General features: G+C 37.3%; 1 protein-coding gene and 1 long non-coding RNA gene across 20 annotated transcripts in view; one reads left to right on the top strand and one right to left on the bottom strand.

The window, feature by feature from the left end:
- The window catches only part of PEAK1 (pseudopodium enriched atypical kinase 1), a 363,497-nt gene that overhangs the window by 32,272 nt on the left and 309,196 nt on the right, over positions 1 to 22,029 (bottom strand). The gene's annotated exons all lie outside the window — the stretch shown is intronic.
- Positions 3,348 to 21,574, top strand: LOC143652255 (uncharacterized). The gene is made up of 3 exons (XR_013160537.1): positions 3,348 to 3,492; positions 13,594 to 13,689; positions 21,487 to 21,574. It is a non-coding gene; the product is annotated as an uncharacterized LOC143652255 (long non-coding RNA).

Raw genomic sequence — 22,029 nt, forward strand, 5'->3', positions numbered from 1 at the left:
TTATTTTTATTCCATATGTTTTTCTCGTCTGTCAATAAGGTAGATAAAAGGAGCATCAGACACAAGGTTTTCACAATCACACAGTCACATTGCAAAAGCTATATCATTATACAATCTTCTTCAAGAAACATAGCTACTGGAACACAGCTCTACATTTTGAGGCGGTTTCCTCCAGTCTCTCCATTACACCTCAACTAAAAACGTGATATCTATTTAATGGGTAAGAATAACCTCCAGGATAACCTCTCAACTCTGGAATTTCTCAGTCATTGACACTTTATTTTGTCTCATTTCTCTCTTCCCCCTTTTGGTCTAGAAGGTTTTCTCAATCCCTTGATGTTGAGTCCCAGGTCATTCTAGGATTTCGGTTCCATGTTGCCAGGAAGGTCGACACCCCTGGGAGTCACATCCTATGTAGACAGGGGAAGGTGTTGAGTTTGCTTTTTGCGTTGGTTGGAGAAAGAGGCCACATCTGAGCAGCAAAAGAGGTTCTCTTGGGTCTTAGGCCTAATTTTAAGTAGGCATGGCCTATCCTTTGTGGGGTTAAGCTTCATATGAACAAACCTCAAGATTGGGGGCTCAGCCTATTGCTTTAGTTGTCCCCACTCCTTGTGAGAATATTAAGAATTCTCCATTCAGGGAAGTTGAATTTTCCCCCTTTCTCAGCATTACCCCAAAGAGGACTTTGCAAATACTTTTTTTAACACACTGTTGAAATCCTTCTGGGATTTACTGGGGCATCACTTGTACAAACCTATAAATTCTTATGCCCTATTCAAGGTTCCATGTACTTACAGCGTTCAATTAAGCTGTCTACATAAGTTATATTAGGAACTGCAACTAATCAAAATATAAATTTTGTACCAAATAACATTTTTTTTGTTTTAGTCTCACACATAACCTTAAAATTTTAAAATATTAATTACCATCTATTTTCAATACCTGCAGTAATGACATTCCTTTGTTCTTGTCATGCAAAAACATTTTAAAATTTGTACATTTAGTCATTATCATTATGCACTGTAGGCATTCCTAGATTATACCATCTCAGTCTTTATCGTCTTTCTGACTTCATTGTGCCCTCCTCCTTCTATCATTCTCACATTCAGCTTCATTCAGTGTTTATTACAGTTAGGTAGTATTGTGCTATCCATTTCTGAATTTTTACAATCAGTCCTGTTGCACAATCTGTATTTCTTCAGCTCAAATTACCCAATATCTTACTCTATTTCTATCTCCTGATGGTCTCTGTTACCAATGAATTTCTCCAAGTTTATTCACTAATGTCAGTTCATATCAGTGAGACCATATAGTATTTGTCCTTTTGTTTCTGGCTAATCTCACTCAGTATAATGTCCTTAAAGTCCATCCATGTTGTTATATACCTTATAACTTTCTTCTGTCTTACAGCTGCATAATATTCCATCGTATGTATATACTACAGCTTGTTTAGCCACTCATCTGTTGATGGACATTTTGGCTGTTTCCATCTCTTAGCACATGTAAATAATGCTGCTATAAACATGGGTGTGCAAATGTCCGTTTGTGTCCTTGCCCTCATGTCCTCTGAGTAGATAACCAGCAATGGTATTGCCGGGTCATATGGCAATTGATTTGCTAATATTTTATTGAGAATTTTTGCATCTATATTCATTAGGGAGATTGGCCTGCAGTTTTCCTTTCTTATAGCACCTTTACCCGGTTTTGGTATTAAAATGATATTAGCTTCATAAAATGAGTTAGGTAGAATTCCTTTTTCCTCATTACCTTAGAAAAGTTTGAGCAGGATTGGTGATAGTTCTTTCTGGAATGTTTGATAAAATTCACCTGTAAAGCCATCTGGCCCTGGACTTTTCTTTGTAGGAAGATTTTTGATGACTGATTGAATCTCTTTACTTGTGATTGGTTTGTCGAGATCTTCTATTTCTTCCGGAGTCAGTGTAGCTTGTTTGTGTTTCTCCAGTTTTGCTAGTGGCCCATCAATTTTATTGATTTTCTCAAAGAACCAACTTTTGGTTTTATTGATTCTTTCTGTTGTTCTTTGTTCTCCCATTCATTTATCTCTGCTTTAATCTTTGTTATTCTCTTCTCTTATTTGCTTTGGGTTTAGTTTGCTGTTCTTTCCCAAGTTCCTCAATTAAGATTGTGCTGTTAAGTCGTTGATTTTTGCTATTTCTTGTTTTTTAATATAGGCAATTAGGGTAATAAATTTCCCTCTCAGCACAACCTTTACCGCATCCCATAAGTTCTGATGAGTTGTATTCTCATTTTTGTTCTTCTCCAGATAGCTACTGATTTCTCCAGCAATTTCTTCTTTGACCCACTGGTTGTTTAAGAGTGTGTTATTTAATCTTCATATATTTGTGAATGTTCTCATTCTTTGAGATCCAGCTTCATCCCACTGTGATCAGAGAAAGTATTGTGAATAATTTCAACGTTTTTTAAATTTATAAAGACCCATTTTGTGCCCCAGCATATGATCTCTCCTGGAGAAAGTTCCATGAGCAGTAGAGAGGAATGTATAACCTTGTGCTTTGGGGTGCAATGACCTATATATGTTTGTTAGGTCTAATTCTATACTTTCTCTGATCTGATCTGAAGCTATTTAACTTCTCTGTTTCCCTGTTGATCTTCTGTCTGGTTGTTCTATCCATAGAGGAGAGTGGTGTATTGAAGTCTCCTACTGTTATTGTTGAAACATCTATCACTCCCTTCAGTTTTGCCAATGTCTGTCTCATGTATTTTGGAGCTCCCTGATTGGGAGCATAAACATTTATGATTGTTATATCTTCTTGGTGAATTGAACCTTTAATTAGTATAGAGTGTCCTTCTTTGTCTCTTATGATGTCTTTATATTTAAAGTCTATTTTGTCTCATTATATAGCTACTCTGGCTTATCTGTATCTTTTAATTGGTAAGTTTAGTCTGTTAACATTCAAAGTTATTACTGAAAAGGTATTTCTTTTTTTTTTAGAAAGGGAGCTTAAGCTGGAAGTTTACAGTTTTAAGGCTATAAAAATGTCCAAACTAAGGCATCCAGAGAAACACATATTGGTTTAAGAAAGGCCAGTGGGTCCAGGATACCTCTGTCTATTGGGAAGGCACATGTTGACATCTCCTAGCTTTCACTCCAGACCTCTTATTTCAAAAGGCTTCCTGGGGGGGTATTTCCTTTTTTCATCTCCAAAGGTCTCTGGTTGTGTAGGCATTGAAGCTTTTTCCAAAATGGTTCCTCTTAAAGGACTCCAGTAGGTGAATTAAGACCCATCTTGAATGGGTGCAGATACATCTCCATGGAAACCATGGAAACCATGGAAACCATGAGCCAATAAATCCCCACTGTTTCAGCTATGCTTGGTGTTTGATTTAACAGCCAGGAAACTAAAATGATTAACAGAGAAAAATGTTTAATTAAGATTTGTAAAAAATACTAATTAACAACTTCAGCAAAAGGTCCTCTTTACAATGGGTTCATACCCACAGAATGAAAAGGTATTTCTTGATTCCACCATCTTATCTTTTTTATTTTATATGTCAGATCTATATATTCTTTTCCCTCTTTCTTTTTGCATTCTTTAAATTACCCTTAGTGGTACTCTTCAATTCTGTGCCCTTCTTCAGACCTCCCTCTCCTGTTTGTTTTTTCAGCCAGCAGAATTCCTTTTAGTATTTCTTATAGGGCCAGTCTCTTGTTGACAAATTCTTTCAGACTTCTTTGTCTGCGACAATTTTAATCACTACCTCAATTTTAAAGACTATTTGGCTGGGTACAGAATTCTTGGCTGGAAGCTTCTCTCTTTCAGGATCTTGAATATATCATACCACTGCCTTCTCACCTCCAGGGTGCTCATCAAGTAGTCTGAACTCAGTCTTATTTGATTTCCCTTGTAGTTGATTGTTTATCCCTTGCCACTTTCAGGATTTTCTGCTTCTCTTCAACATTTGACAGACTGATTAGTATGTGCCTTGGGGAAGGCCTATTTGGATTCATTCTGTTTGGAGTTCTTTGGGCTTCTTTGACTTGTATATTTATGTCCTTTATGAGGGCTGGAAAGTTTTCCCCCATTATATCCTCAACTACTCTTCCTAACCCTTTACTCCTCTCTACTCCTTCTGGGACACCAATGATTCTTATATTTGTGTGCTTTGTTTTGTCTATCATTTCCCTGAGTTCCAATCCAATTTTTTCTATTTTTTTTGCCATTTGCTGTTTTGAGTCTTCGAAGTCAATTATCCAGTCCTCTATGTCACTTATTCTTTTTTCTATTTATTCTTTCAAATTCCTCTCTGTGCTCTTCTACTGTCTTCTTGATCTCCTTTATGTCATTTGCTATCCGACTTATTTTATTAAGTTGAGTTGTATGAACATCTTTGATTTGTTGTTTCAATGTCTGTGTCTCCTCTGGTGTTTTAATTTGGTCATTAGGCAGGGCTGTATCTGTCTGCACTGTGATATGCTTAGTGATCTTCTGCTGTGTTTGTCACATGTAAATATCTTGATTGATTTACTTTGGAAGTTGATATCTTTCAGCAGTCTAAGGCCTTGTGTTTGCGAGATGGTGGCACAGAAGGGAGCAGGGCACGGGGTGGTATACGCAGTACGGTGATCTGTTTCAGGGCAGGTATGGGTGCAGGTTGGGGATGTTACACTTATGCTTGTGAACGTGGGTGCCCAGTGGCCAGGGAGGATGTAGCTGTGCGGGTGCACTGGTCTGGGGGTTGTAACCCTGGTGTGTGCTGGTCTAAGGCATGGGGCCCTTTGTGCACATGTGGAGAGCTGTGGCAGCAAACTAGTGTTACGTCTTCATGGATTGGGGGCAGATGTAACCCAGCTGCGCAGGTTGGCACTTTCTCAGAGCTGGGAAGTGAGGCTGAGGGCTGTGTGCATGTGTGGTTCTAGGACTGCTGTAAAACACACTTCCCAATTGAAAAGTGACAGTAATTAGAACAGTGTGATACTGGAACAGGGAAAGACAAGAAGACTAATGCAAAAGAATTAAATGAAAGTAGATCCCTACCTCAGACTGTATACAAAATTTGACTCTGAATGGATCAATGATGTAAATATAATAGCTAAAACTATAAAAAATTTAAAAGAAAACATTGGGAAATATTTTCAGGACTTTGTATTAGGCAATGGATTGCTACACTTTATACCAAAAGCACAAACAACACAAGAAAAAATAGACTTCTCAAAATTAAAAACTTTTGTCTGTTAAGGACATTACCAACAAAGTAGAAAAACCACCTTTGAATGGGAGAAAATATTTGGAAATTATTTATCTAATAAGGGTTTAATATCCAGAATATATAAAGGACTCCAACAACCTAACAACAAAAAGGTAAATAACCAACATTTTTTTTTTTTTTTTTTTTTTTTTTTCATTTTTTTTTTATTAATTAAAACAATTAGAAATCATTCCAATCTACATGTACAATCAGTAATTCTTAATAACATCACATAGTTGCATATTCATCATTTCTTAGTACATTAGTACATCATTTCTTAGTACATCGATTTAGAAAAAGAAATAAAAAGACAACAGAATAAGAATTAAAACAATAATAGAAAGAAAAAAAAACAAAAAAAAACAAAAACAAAAAACCTATACCTCACATGCAGCTTCATTCAGTGTTTTAACATAATTGCATTACAATTGGGTAGTATTGTGCTGTCCATTTCTGAGTTTTTATATCCAGTTCCGTTGTACAGTCTGTATCCCTTCATCTCCAATTATCCCTTCTCTCTTTTTTTTTTTTTTAATTAACAGAAAAAAAGAAATTAACCCAACATTTAGAGATCATACCATTCTACACATGCAATCATTAATTCTTAACATCATCACATAGCTGCATGATCATCATTTCTTAGTACATTTGCATTGGTTTAGAAGAACTAGCAACATAACCGAAAAAGATATAGAATGTTAATATAGAGAAAAAAATAAAAGTAATAATAGTAAAATCAAAACAAAACAACACAAAACAAAACAAAAACCTATAGCTCAGATGCAGCTTCATTCAGTGTTTTAACATGATTACTTTACAATTAGGTATTATTGTGCTGTCCATTTTTGAGTTTTTGTATCTAGTCCTGTTGCACAGTCTGTATCCCTTCAGCTTCAATTACCCATTGTCTTACCCTGTTTCTAACTCCTGCTGAACTCTGTTACCAATGACATATTTCAAGTTTATTCTCGAATGTCCGTTCACATCAGTGGGACCATACAGTATTTGTCCTTTAGTTTTTGGCTGGATTCACTCAGCATAATATTCTCTAGGTCCATCCATGTTATTACATGGTTCATAAGTTTATCTTGTCTTAAAGCTGCATAATATTCCATCGTATGTATATACCACAGTTTGTTTAGCCACTCTTCTGTTGATGGAGATTTTGGCTGTTTCCATCTCTTTGCAATTGTAAATAATGCTGCTATAAACATTGGTGTGCAAATGTCCGTTTGTGTCTTTGCCCTTAAGTCCTTTGAGTAGATACCTAGCAATGGTATTGCTGGGTCGTATGGCAATTCTATATTCAGCTTTTTGAGGAACCGCCAAACTGCCTTCCACAGTGGTTGCACCCTTTGACATTCCCACCAACAGTGGATAAGTGTGCCTCTTTCTCCGCATCCTCTCCAGCACTTGTCATTTTCTGTTTTGTTGATAATGGCCATTCTGGTGGGTGTGAGATGATATCTCATTGTGGTTTTGATTTGCATTTCTCTAATGGCCAGGGACATTGAGCATCTCTTCATGTGCCTCTTGGCCATCCGTATTTCCTCTTCTGAGAGGTGTCTGTTCAAGGCTTTTTCCCATTTTGTAATTGGGTTGGCTGTCTTTTTGTTGTTGAGATGAACAATCTCTTTATAAATTCTGGATACTAGACCTTTATCTGATATATCATTTCCAAATATTGTCTCCCATTGTGAAGGCTGTCTTTCTACTTTCTTGATGAAGTTCTTTGATGCACAAAAGTGTTTAATTTTGAGGAGTTCCCATTTATTTATTTCCTTCTTCAGTGCTCTTGCTTTAGGTTTAAGGTCCATAAAACCGCCTCCAGTTGTAAGATCCATAAGATATCTCCCAACATTTTCCTCTAACTGTTTTATGGTCTTAGACCTAATGTTTAGATCTTTGATCCATTTTGAGTTAACTTTTGTATAGGGTGTGAGAGATGGGTCTTCTTTCATTCTTTTGCATATGGATATCCAGTTCTCTAGGCACCATTTATTGAAGAGACTGCTCTGTCCCAGGTGAGTTGGCTTGACTGCCTTATCAAAGATCAAATGTCCATAGATGAGAGGGTCTATATCTGAGCACTCTATTCGATTCCATTGGTCGATATATCTATCTTTATGCCAATACCATGCTGTTTTGACCACTGTGGCTTCATAATATGCCTTAAAGTCAGGCAGCGCGAGACCTCCAGCTTCGTTTTTTTTCCTCAAGATGTTTTTAGCAATTCGGGGCACCCTGCCCTTCCAGATAAATTTGCTTATTGGTTTTTCTATTTCTGAAAAATAAGTTGTTGGGATTTTGATTGGTATTGCATTGAACCTGTAAATCAATTTAGGTAGGATTGACATCTTAACTATATTTAGTCTTCCAATCCATGAACACGGTATGCCCTTCCATCTATTTAGGTCTTCTGTGATTTCTTTTAGCAGTTTTTTGTAGTTTTCTTTATATAGGTTTTTTGTCTCTTTAGTTAAATTTATTCCTAGGTATTTTATTCTTTTAGTTGCAATTGTAAATGGGATTCGTTTCTTGATTTCCCCCTCAGCTTGTTCATTACTAGTGTATAGAAATGCTACAGATTTTTGAATGTTGATCTTGTAACCTGCTACTTTGCTGTACTCATTTATTAGCTCTAGTAGTTTTGTTGTGGATTTTTCCGGGTTTTCGACGTATAGTATCATATCGTCTGCAAACAGTGATAGTTTTACTTCTTCCTTTCCAATTTTGATGCCTTGTATTTCTTTTTCTTGTCTAATTGCTCTGGCTAGAACCTCCAACACAATGTTGAATAATAGTGGTGATAGTGGACATCCTTGTCTTGTTCCTGATCTTAGGGGGAAAGTTTTCAATTTTTCCCCATTGAGGATGATATTAGCTGTGGGTTTTTCATATATTCCCTCTATCATTTTAAGGAAGTTCCCTTGTATTCCTATCTTTTGAAGTGTTTTCAACAGGAAAGGATGTTGAATCTTGTCGAATGCCTTCTCTGCATCAATTGAGATGATCATGTGATTTTTCTGCTTTGATTTGTTGATATGGTGTATTACATTAATTGATTTTCTTATGTTGAACCATCCTTGCATACCTGGGATGAATCCTACTTGGTCATGATGTATAATTCTTTTAATGTGTTGTTGGATACGATTTGCTAGAATTTTATTGAGGATTTTTGCATCTGTATTCATTAGAGAGATTGGTCTGTAGTTTTCTTTTTTTGTAATATCTTTGCCTGGTTTTGGTATGAGGGTGATGTTGGCTTCATAGAATGAATTAGGTAGTTTTCCCTCCACTTCGATTTTTTTGAAGAGTTTGAAGAGAATTGGTACTAATTCTTTCTGGAACGTTTGGTAGAATTCACATGTGAAGCCATCTGGTCCTGGACTTTTCTTTTTAGGAAGCTTTTGAATGACTAATTCAATTTCTTTACTTGTGATTGGTTTGTTGAGGTCATCTATGTCTTCTTGAGTCAAAGTTGGTTGTTCATGTCTTTCCAGGAACCCGTCCATTTCCTCTAAATTGTTGTATTTATTAGCGTAAAGTTGTTCATAGTATCCTGTTATTGCCTCCTTTATTTCTGTGAGGTCAGTAGTTATGTCTCCTCTTCCATTTCTGATCTTATTTATTTGCATCCTCTCTCTTTTTCTTTTTGTCAATCTTGCTAAGGGCCCATCAATCTTATTGATTTTCTCATAGAACCAACTTCTGGCCTTATTGATTTTCTCTATTGTTTTCATGTTTTCAATTTCATTTATTTGTGCTCTAATCTTTGTTATTTCTTTCCTTTTGCTTGCTTTGGGGTTAGCTTGCTGTTCTTTCTCCAGTTCTTCCAAATGGATAGTTAATTCCTGAATTTTTGCCTTTTCTTCTTTTCTGATATAGGCATTTAGAGCAATAAATTTCCCTCTTAGCACTGCCTTTGCTGCGTCCCATAAGTTTTGATATGTTGTGTTTTCATTTTCATTCGCCTCGAGGTATTTGCTAATTTCTCTTGCAATTTCTTCTTTGACCCACTCGTTGTTTAGGAGTGTGTTGTTGAGCCTCCACGTATTTGTGAATTTTCTGGCACTCTGCCTATTATTGATCTCCAACATCATTCCTTTATGGTCCGAGAAAGTGTTGTGTAAGATTTCAATCTTTTTAAATTTGTTAAGACTTGCTTTGTGACCCAGCATATGGTCTATCCTTGAGAATGATCCATGAGCACTTGAGAAAAAGGTGTATCCTGCTGTTGTGGGATGTAATGTCCTATAAATGTCTATTAAGTCTAGTTCATTTATAGTAGTATTCAGATTCTCTATTTCTTTGTTGATCCTCTGTCTAGATGTTCTGTCCCTTGATGAGAGTGGTGAGTTGAAGTCTCCAACTATTATGGTATATGAGTCTATTTCCCTTTTCAGTGTTTGCAGTATATTCCTCACGTATTTTGGGGCATTCTGATTCGGTGCGTAAATATTTATGATTGTTATGTCTTCTTGTTTAATTGTTCCTTTTATTAGTATATAGTGTCCTTCTTTGTCTCTTTTAACTGTTTTACATTTGAAGTCTAATTTGTTGGATATTAGTATAGCCACTCCTGCTCTTTTCTGGTTGTTATTTGCATGAAATATCTTTTCCCAACCTTTCACTTTCAACCTATGTTTATCTTTGGGTCTAAGATGTGTTTCCTGTAGACAGCATATAGAAGGATCCTGTTTTTCAATCCATTCTGCCAATCTATGTCTTTTGATTGGGGAATTCAGTCCATTGACATTTAGTGTAATTACTGTTTGGATAATATTTTCCTCTAACATTTTGCCTTTTGTATTATATATATCATATCTGATTTTCCTTCTTTCTACACTCTTTTCCATATCTCTCTCTTCTGTCTTTTTGTATCTGACTCTAGTGCTCCCTTTAGTATTTCTTGCAGAGCTGGTCTCTTGGTCACAAATTCTTTCAGTGACTTTTTGTCTGAGAATGTTTTAATTTCTCCCTCATTTTTGAAGGATAATTTTGCTGGATATAGGAGTCTTGGTTGGCAGTTTTTCTCTTTTAGTATTTTAAATATATCATCCCACTGTCTTCTAGCTTCCATGGTTTCTGCTGAGAAATCTACACAAAGTCTTATTGGGTTTCCCTTGTATGTAATGGATTGTTTTTCTCTTGCTGCTTTCAAGATCTTCTCTTTCTCTTTGACCTCTGACATTCTAACTAGTAAGTGTCTTGGAGAACGCCTATTTGGGTCTAATCTCTTTGGGGTGCGCTGCACTTCTTGGATCTGTAATTTTAGGTCTTTCATAAGAGTTGGGAAATTTTCAGTGAAAATTTCTTCCATTAGTTTTTCTCCTCCTTTTCCCTTCTCTTCTCCTTCTGGGACGCCCACAACACGTATATTTGTGCGGTTCATATTGTCCTTGAGTTCCCTGATACCCTGTTCAAATTTTTCCATTCTTTTCCCGATAGTTTCTGTTTCTTTTTGGAATTCAGATGTTCCATCCTCCAAATCACTAATTCTATCTTCTGTCTCTTTAAATCTATCATTGTAGCTATCCATTATTTTTTCTATGTTTGCTACTTTATCCTTCACTTCCATAAGTTCTGCGATTTGTTTTTTCAGTTTTTCTATTTCTTCTTTATGTTCAGCCCATGTCCTCTTCATGTCCTCCCTCAATTTATCGATTTCATTTTTGAAGAGGTTTTCCATTTCTGTTCGTATATTCAGGATTAGTTGTCTCAGCTCTTGTGTCTCATTTGAGCTATTGGTTTGTTCCTTTGACTGGGCCATATTCTCAATCTTTTGAGCGTGGACAGTTATCTTCTGCTGCTGGCGTCTGGGCATTTATTCAGATTTCTCTTGGTGTTGGACCCAGCAAGGTTGTAATATTTTTCTGTGAAATCTCTGGGTTCTGTTTTTCTTATCCTGCCCAGTAGGTGGCACTCGTGGCACACGTTTGTCTGCGGGTCTCACCAGTAAAAGGTGCTGTGGGACCTTAAACTTTGGAAAACTCTCGCCGTCCTGGGGGTTTGCTAGCCGAAGCGGCTTGAGCCGGCCCTCGGTCCGAACGCAGGGAGGGTTGCTGGTCGCCGCAGCCAGGGAAAGAGCCCGTCCGAATTTCCTAGTCGGCCCTGGGCAACAAGCGTGGCGGGAGGGCGCCAGCGGCAGCGGCCCGCCCGAGAGAGTGCACGTTCCCCGGGAGTCACGGGTTTGGAAGGGGCCTCCCCCACCCGTCACCGTTCTCCGCGGCCTGGGGGTTTCCGATCCAATTCTCTCAGTTGGTCCGGGGGCTGCGCGTGGTGTGGGCGCCAGCCGTCTTTGTTTCAGGGGACCGCCTCTCCAATTCTCCCAGCCGGCCCGGGAAGGGGGAAGGGAGTAACTCCGGCCGCTTGCCACCCCGCCCGGTAAGGCCCGCGCGCCTCGGCGATCTCACCCAAGCTGCTTCTCTCAGCCAGCCAGCCGTTCCAGGATGGGGTACGCTGTCTTTTTTATCTCTGTTGTGGCTTTGGGCGCTTTCTGTATCGTTTCTACTCCCCTAGTAGGTGTCCTGGAGAAGAAACTAAGATCCGCGCGTCTTACTAAGCCGCCATCTTCCAGGAAGTCTCCCCAACATTTTTTAATGGGCAAAGTACTTGAATAGACATTTCACTAAAGATCTAAAAATGGCCAAAACATACATGAGAGGATGTCCAGCATCATTAGACATTAGAGAAGTGCATATCCAAACAACAATGAGGTATCCTCTCATACCCACTAGAATGGTTATTAAACAAAACAATAACAGAAAATAATAAGTGCCGGTGAAGAGGTGGAGAAATAGGAGCCTTAGTACACTGGTGGTGGGAATGTAAAATGGTATGGCTGTTGTGGAAAACAGTTTTATTCCTCAAAAAGTTAACTATCATTATGACCTGGTAAATGCCCAAAAGAACTAAAAGCAGGGACTTAAAACAGATACCTCTGTACCAATATTCATAACACTATTCACAATAGCCAAAAGATGGAAGCAACCCAAGTGTCTATCAGCAAGTGAATGGATAAACAAAATTTGGTTTATACAATCAATGGAACATTACTCAACCTTTAAAAGGAATAAAATTCTGATACCTGTTACAACATAGATGAACCTTGAAGACATGATGAGTAGACTATGCCAGACAAAAAGCATCAGATAATGTATATTTTACTTATGTGAAAGATCTAGAACATGTGAATTCAGAGAGATAGAAAGTAGAGTACAGGTTACCAAGGGCAAAAGGGGTAGGGGAAAGGGAGCTAATGTTTAATGGCTACAGGACTTTGTGGTAGTGGGAAAGTTCTGGTAATGGATGATGATGAGGGTAGTGCAACATTGCGAACATGATTAATCCCATTCAGTGGTATGCTTGGGAGTGGTTGAGATGGGGAAGATTTTGTTGTATATGTGTTCTCACAATTGAAAAAAAGAAATGACTAAAGAGACAATGATAAGTAAATATGATATATGATCCCAGATAGTATCTAATAATGGAGGGAAAAAAAAGTGTAAAATGACATTATTGGGGCATCTGACAAAACCCCTTCTTCCAGGAATGGCTTCCCTCTCCTCTCATCTTGAAACATTCTTCCCTCTAGGAAGAGTTTCTTATTCCACCCTGCAAAATTGACTTCTCCTTCCTTGGTACCTCAGATAGACCCTGTGAACATCTCTCCCTTAGTACTCACACTTGACTTACGTACCTGTCTGAATTTCCTACTGATATATTCACTGAAGGCAGAGACTGTCTTATTTGTGTACCCAGGTCTAAGCAAAGAATCTGACTGAGAGTGATTGATTAGTATAGATATTCTGATGGAGTAAATGGAATAAAAAACTGGAGACATGATTCTATTCTTGCCATTTCCAATGTGGGCCCTAGCAGAGCTTTTTGGACTGCTATTTTTTACCCATTTCTCCAAATTAGTACAAACAAAGATAATCATGGACATGGAAGCTCTTTAATTCTTTATCAAAGGAGTTAGAAGAAGGCTGATCATGCCACTTTCTGCCACTTACAGAATAAAGTCCAAATTCCTCAGCAAGGCTGTGAGTTTTATCTACCGTTATTTTTCCCTCATCAACCCTTCTACTTGAATCACTCACTTCTTGCTATTTTAATAATGCTCCATGTTATTCTTGCATTTCTGTCTCAGCAAAGGTATTCTGTCCTAACTGTATGTTGATATTCTACTCCTTTTCCAACCCCAGCTCAAATGTTCAGTTCTCTACTGAAGGCTTCCTACCTCTAAATTGGATGTCATCACTTCTTCCTCTGTGTCCTCTTAGCAGTTTTTGACTCTGTTATAGTATTTTTAACTATGCACAAACATATATGCATGGTTTTTTTTTACACCCTTCTCAGAACTTGTAACAGCTGGAGTGCAGTAAACAGCTGCCAAACTGAAGGACAGAGTCAGAAGAGCTTGTCAGCATTCCAAAATTGAAACTGACAGCCAAGGTAGGAACAACATAAAGGTAATTAATAGTGGCTTCTCTTCCCAAACAGCAGGATATGATCTCTTGGGAGCTGAGTTGATTAACTAAAGATTTCCACATGGGGATCAGAACTTCTGTGTTCCAACTGAAACCATCAGCATTCCGCAGCCCATACAAATAGATCAAGCCATTCTCCCAAATCTAAAAGTGTTCATGCTTTCAATTTTTTTGCTCCAAGAAAGGCAAGTTCTCCTCAGTGAATGAATTCCAATTGCCTGGGTCAATGTTTTTAAAAGCTTTGTATCTTAGATGTTTTTATTTTATACTTTTAATACTGTACATTCCTCTCAAGCCTCTGAGACCAGACACTAAGCTCAGCTTTCAGCATGCCTGATAAAACAACACATACTCTACATTTTTGTGGCATACCAGCTCTCTATAAAGAAAAAAATAGACTGTGTTCTAAATCTTGCCTTCTATAGGCTAAAAAAGTTTTTCTGGAAAAATATGTTTGGCTAAACCATACTCCAATCCTACTTTCCTCTCTTTTCTAGTTTCCAAACCCCATCCCTTTTTTGCTTTCTCTCCACTTCAGTATATCTTCAGACTGACAGACAAGGCTCTGTACCACATTCTGAAAAGGAAATGATGAAAGAGAGATTAAAAGGAAATAAAGTAATGACACTGCCTCAAAGACAAAAGGGTGTTTAAAACTATTCAGAAAGGAAAATGATTGATATGGGGCTTTTCAACTGACAAGACTTGTATGATAATAAACAGAAAGGTAAAAAGAAATATATTCTAAAGATTGATACTTAAAAGACGATTACATATTCAAAACTCAAAATAATAATTGTCATGGTCAGGTTCATGTGTCAACTTGGCCAGGTGCTGGTACCCATTTGTCTGGTTGGGTAAATGCTGGCCTGTCTGATGCTATGAGGACATTTCATAGAATTAAATCATGATCACATCGGCTACATCCATAGCTGATTCTATTTGTAATCAGTCGAGGGGAGTGACTTACTGCAATGAGTGACACTTAATCTAATCAGTGGAAGGTTTTGAAGGGGGATTCAGAAGAGACAGTCTCTCTTCCTGCTTCTGTCGGCAAGCCTCTCCTGTGGAGTTTGTCCAGACCCTCCATCGGAGTCGTCACCTTCACAGCCTGCTCTACGGATTTGGGACTCTATGTTCCCATGGTTACATGAGACCTTTCATAAATTTTATATTTATGGATATTTCCTGTTGATTTATTTCTCTAGAGAACCTGTCACGGTCAGCTTCATGTGTCAACTTGGCCAAGTGGTGGTACCTGTTTGTCTGATTGGGCAAGTGCTGGCCTGTCTTTTGCTATGAGGACATTTCATAGAATTAAATCATGATCATGTCAGCTGCATCCACAGCTGACTTCATTTGTAATCAGCCAAGGGGAGTGTCTTCTGCAATGAGTGATGCTCAATCTAATCACTGGAGGCCTTTTAAGGAGGATTCAGAGGAGATAGGCTCTCTTTTCCTGCTTCGGCTGGCAAGCCTCTCCTGTGGAGTTCGTCCAGACCCACCATCAGAATTATTGGCTTCACAGCCTGCCCTGTGGATTTTGGACTCTGCATTCCCAAGGTCACGTGAGACACTTTAATAAATTTTATATTTGTGAGTGTTCCCTGTTGATTCTGTTTCTCTAGAGAACCCTAACTAATACAATAACTAAATCATTACTATGACTTACTGAAAGGCACTATTACTGAAGACATACCTGGGACAAACGAAAGCAAATGCTTGTTTAAAATGTGGCAATCACTACAGTTTTGGGGTGCTAGAGTTTATAGGCACTCAGTGACGACTTCTTTAGACAGAAGCAGCAGGCTAATGATCACAATTAGCCCTTTATCCCAAGAAGACAGGAATGGCATGGTTTCCTGGTTGGATTAGACTCTCTGCCTCCAATCATAGCCCATGTAGGTCCCAAAATAAAAATCCTGATCATGTCCCCCTATTCAAAAGTTCTTCAGTATGGGACAGAGATCTTGGAATGAGCGGAGACTCAGCATCAAGGGATTGAGAAAAACCCTAGAATGAGCTGAGGCTTACCATCAAGGGATTGAGAAAACCTTCTCGACCAAAAGAGGGAAGAGGGAAATGAGACAAAGTGTCAATGGCTGAGAGATTCCAAACAGAGCTGAGAGGTTATCCTGGAGGTTATTCTTATGCATCAAGTACATATTATCTTGTTATTCAAGATGTAATGGAGAGGCTGGAAGGAACTGCCTGAAAATGTAGAGCTGTGTTCCAGTAGCCATGTTTCTTGAGGATGATTGAATAATGATATAGCTTTCACAATGTGACTGTGTGATTGTGAAAACCTTGTGTCTGATGCTCCTTTTATCTACCTTGTCAACAGATGAGTAGAACATATGGAATAAAAATAAATAATAGGGGGAAGAAATGTTAAATTTAGTTTGAAATGTTAGTGATCAATGAAGGCAAGGGGTAAGGGGTATGATAGGTATAATCTTTTTTTTTTCTTTCCTGTGTTCGTTTCATTTCTTTTTCTATTGTCTTTTTGTTTCTTTTTCTGAATTAATGCAAATGTTCTAAATAATGATGAATAGGCAACTAGGTGATGATATTGTGAATTACTGATTATGTATGTTTTATTTTGTTTCTTATTTTTTTAATTAATAAATACATTTTTAAAAAAAGTTCTTCAGTAGCTTTCCATTTCTCATAGGTAAAAGATATACTCATTTTGATGCATATGTACAATTTATGATCTGGCCTTGCTTTTCCACTTTGCCTCATCTCCCCACTTTGACCCCTTTCACTCTGTACTCAAACCATCCTGAATTAATTACCTTTAATTGACAGAACATTTATTTCTCTAGGCTTTTGTATATACTGTTTTCTCTTCTGGGAATGTCTTCCCTTGTTTGCCTACCTGGCAAACAACTACTCTTCTTTCAAGCTCTGCTCAAAACCTTCGTGACCCTCTCTCAGGCCCTCCAGGCAGAGGAAGCTTTCACTAACCCTTTAGACATCTGTATCTAAACAACTATCACACAAGCTCCTAGTAGTCCAGCTCTATGTTGGTCCCTCCCAAAGTCCTTGGCAGCAGCACTAGTAGTCCCAGCACCTAACTGGATACCTGGGAAATAGGTGGTGTTTGATAAATATTTGCTGGATGCAAGTATTAAAACCCAAATAAGTGGAACCTATTTTTCTATTTAAACTGTAATTTCAATTTTCAGCCCCTAATTCTTTTTAGTAAAAAAAATCTTTTTTTAAGTAAAACTGGCATAGGAAGGGAAAGGGCAAGAAGAGACAAAAATCTCCAAACTAGGAAATAAGCACTGGAGTTTATAAATGTAGATGCCATACACCACCACTGTGCATTGGCCTTGTCAAATGAGTAAGACCTTTGATCCGCTGAACCCAGCACCCACTATAATACTGTCTCCTGGTAGCAGGTGTTAGCAGTGTAGGAGGAAAGATCCTAATCTTCTTAGGCATTATAACTGTGCTGGATCCCAACACAGTCAAATGCATGCAACAACTGGGAAAACACAAAGGATATCAATTTCATCCCAAAGAACAAAACAAAGCTGACCTCCAAAGACCACTTTGGTCTTAGTCTCAAACAAATACACAGACCACTTTAAAGAATGTCAGTGGTGTAGCAGCTGACAGACTCAATTTTTCTAAGTCCTCATTAGTGAAAATCTCTAAGAACAAAGATTACTTATTTGGGGCTGGTATTTAAGTAATTTGAATATTTCACTCTGTCAACTAATTCCAATATATAGGAAATTATTTTTAAATGTGAATGCAGCTAGCTTAAAAAACAGGGACAGTCTATAATTTCTTTTTAAATAGAAATAATGTCATTTTTAGGAAGTACAACAAATGCTCAAACAAATGTTCAAAGCTGTCAACCTTTTTTTTAAACATCTAGATAACCTAAAAATGTGCAATTTTTAAATGTGTGGTACAAACAATTAGCTTTGCAATGTGTTGAACAAGTGAATGAAGGTAATGCACACCCTTCAGAGTGATTAAAAAAATCAAAATTACTATTTATAGTGAAATTATTCTATAACTGTATTTAGATACATCCATCCTTAAACAATCAATATACTGCCAAAGGAGGGTCTAGAGACAGAAGACATGTAGGTGTTTTCTTTCATGGTTTGAAGGGTGCAGCCTAAAGGAGATATTCAAGGTAAGTAAGAAGAGAAATACAGACAGTGTCTTGTGAGGACATGCAGAAAGCGAACAAAGGTATGGCTTATATAATTCTTTAATTAGGAAATCCCTAGATTAAACCCCATATTAAAAAAAAGGCAGATGATTAATGGAGCACATAAACTGTGACTTGAGATTTTCCTATATAAACTTTCTTAAGGATAGCCTTATATCCCTAATTGGGGATTTCATAAAGTCAAACTCAAGATTCATTTTTGGCACATTCAACCACATTCTGAGTTCCTAAAGTGTATTTCAGATGATGTGCTAGGTGGTAGGGACACAGAAAAAGGAACAAGCCAATCTATTCTCAAGTAAAGAGAGACTTAATAGATTTTTCTAAAAAGCTATATGTAGAGTTCTCTGTTACAAAGTGAGTGAAGGGGACCTAAAATCCCCAACTTATTTCCATAAGGGGATAGCCATTACATCCTCTAGATTTCAGCAGGTTAATAAAGCGGTCAGAGAAGCCACATAAAAACCTAATGATTTTCCTTCTAGACATTTCGAGATAGACATAAAAAACATGAGAAAAATGTTGAAGGTCTGATTAAAAAAAATACTCTTACACTTCTTTGGAAATCACTTTGGGTAGCAGACACCTTGAAAAATTCACTTCAGGATTTATTAAGTTGTTTTACAGATTATTCCATTCAGTGATCTCATATCACTACCACCCAGAGTAAACCATCATTCTGCAAGGGGTAATCTTCTGCAGGAGTTGTCAAGTTGCATAAAGACCAATATGATTCTTGTGCAACACAGAAGATAATACAAACCCCCTAAATAACTGATTTGTTAAAGCAGTGCTGTCCAACAGAACTTTCTGTGATAATGGAAAGCTTTTACATTTGCGTTGTCCAATACAGGAGCTAATAGCTGTATTGGCTATTGAGCACCTGAAATATTGCTAGTGAGACTGAGGAACTGAATTTTAATTTAATTTATATTTAAATAGCCATGTGGCTAATGGCAACTGTACTAGATAGCGCAGCTCTAAAATCTAATAACTAATCCAGTTACTAATATAATAAAGTTTGCTTTATTTATGTTAAGGATAAGAACAAAGCATCTGAGTGAACCCTGGAGTGTGATCTCTAAGGTGAAAAGAAAAAGTATGGGTTGCATAAGTCAGTAGCTTTTTGTGAGAAAGGCTGAAACACAACAGCTCTTGTTAAACCACAGTAATGTAATGAAACTGTGTCTCAAGGGTAGAGGGTAGAGGTCTAATTGGAGACTCTGATGCAGGGTAATCAAGTTCTATTTTAATTGAGTTTTTACTAGTTTTCAGAACTATCTAAGAAGTAAGGGAACTACAAAACAAACCCAAACCTGTCCCTTTATTTTGTTATAATTAGCAGATTTGGGGGGAACTAGATCTATCACAGTTAAGTTGCAGCTATTTGTCATCTTTTCTCTGGTCCCCTGCTAACCACCTTGGGGTCCTATATCCTGACTATGTGTTTCATACTCTCAGTCACTAGTTGTGCAAGCAAACCATGCTTTTTGAATTTTATAGTTTGCTGTTCTGCTTATTCAATACCAGCTAATAAACATTTTTAATCTACATTTTCTGACTCACACATCTAACATATTTAAAGGAGAAAAGAACAATATATCTTTGGGGGGAGAAAGGTAAATCACAATTACTATGCACTTCCATATACCAAGTACTTCTATTGTCATCAGCCCCACAAAGTAGATGTTACTATTCTCTCCCTGGAGATGAATAAACTGAAGCTCAAAGGTGTTAAATAACTGGTGCCCACCATGCAGTTAGGCTGCGACATAGCTGCGGTTTGAACTTCAATCTTACTGAACTGCCCCCTGTCCCCCCCCCAAAAAAAAACTCACATTTTTTCCACTATATTAAACTGCTTCCTAAAGCTACTTTACAGTATAATTTCTGGAAATAAACTCCATGGTAAAATGATAGTAACCTTAACTTTCTTCCCTCAGTTTCTTCCATCTGCCCATCCATCCTCTGCCTCATTAAAAAAAAAAAAAAGTGAAAGGTATCTTTACGAAATTGTTCTAAAATATTTACAAAATCAAAAGCTATTGCATTAAGAGGTTTTGTTTCCTTTAGTCTCTAAATGAACAGTTTTTTTTTTTAAAGCCACTGGGCTTTAAGGCATAAAAAATTACTCAAAGGGGGAATTTAATATTGGATTCTTGCAAATGCCTTGTTGAAAGTATTAAAAACGTTAAGTTCCAAATGCTACCTAAAATATTTATTCCATTAGGAAAAACAACAAAAACAAAAATTTAAAAAACACTCAGCTTGTAGAACTGAGGCAGTCATCCCTGATTTAACCTATGCTGTAAAACCTTTCCAAAGGTGCAACTGTGTATCATACACTATGGAGTCAACTATTGCCCCTTAGGCACTTAAGTAAAATGAGTTGACATTTTTTGGCATTACATACTTTCAAAAGTAAAGTAATAGGTAGAAAAAAAGCTTTTTTTTTTTATGATTAGAGCATTTATAACCTAGAATTTTGTACTCTAATCATAATCTTCAAAAAACAGTCTTAAATTGTGTGTCTCAAAGTGGATGACTTAAAAGAAAAAAAAAGGGAGACAGCTGCAACCCTTCAGTATTTTACAAGAATTTAGTGGTTAAGATCATAAAAGCCTTGTGGTTAAGACAGACTGACTGGGTTCCAATCTTGGGTCAACCAAAGAACTCTGCCTCATTTCTTCACCTGAAAAATGGGGATAATAATCCATATGTTTGAATTAAATGAGTTAATATACATAAGGCACTTTTAATAGTCATGGTTGTAATGGCATATTTTTCCCTACCAGTCTATGTACCTAAGAAAACAATAAAATAAAATAATTAACTTTAGCTGATGTTAGCTAATAGAAAGTTTTAAAGAAGAGATGCCTTAAGATATCACACAATTAGTAAAAACGACTATATATTTTATTAAGGACATCATAAAAGAAATTTTGGCACAGTAAGAATATCTAATATATTACCCTGAGAGTATACAATAAGTAAACAGTATAATTTTCATATTGTAATATGCCTCATAAAATGTAGAAGTATGGGAAAGGTCCAAAAAGATTCTTGACTATGAAATTGTTCCAACTAGAAAATGGTATTGAGGATAGTGGTTTGGGTAACTGTAGTACATTCTCCCAAATCATATAAGGCTTCTGGGATGCGGAATGGAAGTGTTTTCCTTACAGAATGTATTTCCAACTACATGTGGGCTGTTGTGATTGAGTGTCCAAAGAGACATATTAGAGCATTTCTCCTACAGTGCTTGCTCAACCTTTTGGCCTTCTTAAGAATCCCTTTATTTCCAAGTACATTAGCTGATATTAGGATGATTTTTTTCTTACAATATAACCTGACAGAACAAAAAGACAAAGAAGAAAAGAGATGAGAAAGTAGGTAGAAAAATGCTTTCATAATATACCCCAGTGGTTTCCAAACAGGGTCTAAGGATTGATTGATTGATTGGTCAGTGGTCCAGAAGAATCTTGCTAGTGGTTTGCATATGGCAGACTGTGCTTCTCATCTCCCTCCTGATTTCCTGAAGAAATTGTTATGCAATCACAGGTTTTGCTTCTCAGAAGCAAAGAAACAGTGTGACACTCAAGGGAGGAAGAGAGATCAAAAGCCATTTGAGAACAAGGAAGAAATGTGAAGATACTTAGAGAATTGAAGAATCTTTGCATTGGCAGGTAATTTAGTTCAAGCCCCTTTTAACGCAGGATTCTTCTTCACAGCATCTTTGAGAGATGGCCCCTTAGCCTCTGTCTTAATACCTACATGATAGGGATCTTACTTCCTTGAGTCCACTTGTTTGAGGCCAGAAATTTGGGGTGCAACCTATATTCCTCATATCATTCACATCCAGTCCACCAAATTGTACACATTTTACCTCTTAAATCTCTCCCAAATATGTCTGCTGCTTCCTCTACCATTATCTTAGTTTTGACTTCTCTTTTTATCCCTTTATGTGGCCTGACAACATTATCTAAAACATAAATTGAATCACATCATTACTCTGCTTAGTTACATCATTACTCTGCTCAAAACCCTTTGATGGGCAAAAAGTCTAAGGTTTTATTATGGAACACATGATCTGGTCTAACTCTC

The sequence above is a fragment of the Tamandua tetradactyla genome, chromosome 12 (genome assembly GCF_023851605.1).
Source record: "Tamandua tetradactyla isolate mTamTet1 chromosome 12, mTamTet1.pri, whole genome shotgun sequence".
NCBI classification, from domain to species: Eukaryota; Metazoa; Chordata; class Mammalia; order Pilosa; family Myrmecophagidae; genus Tamandua; species Tamandua tetradactyla.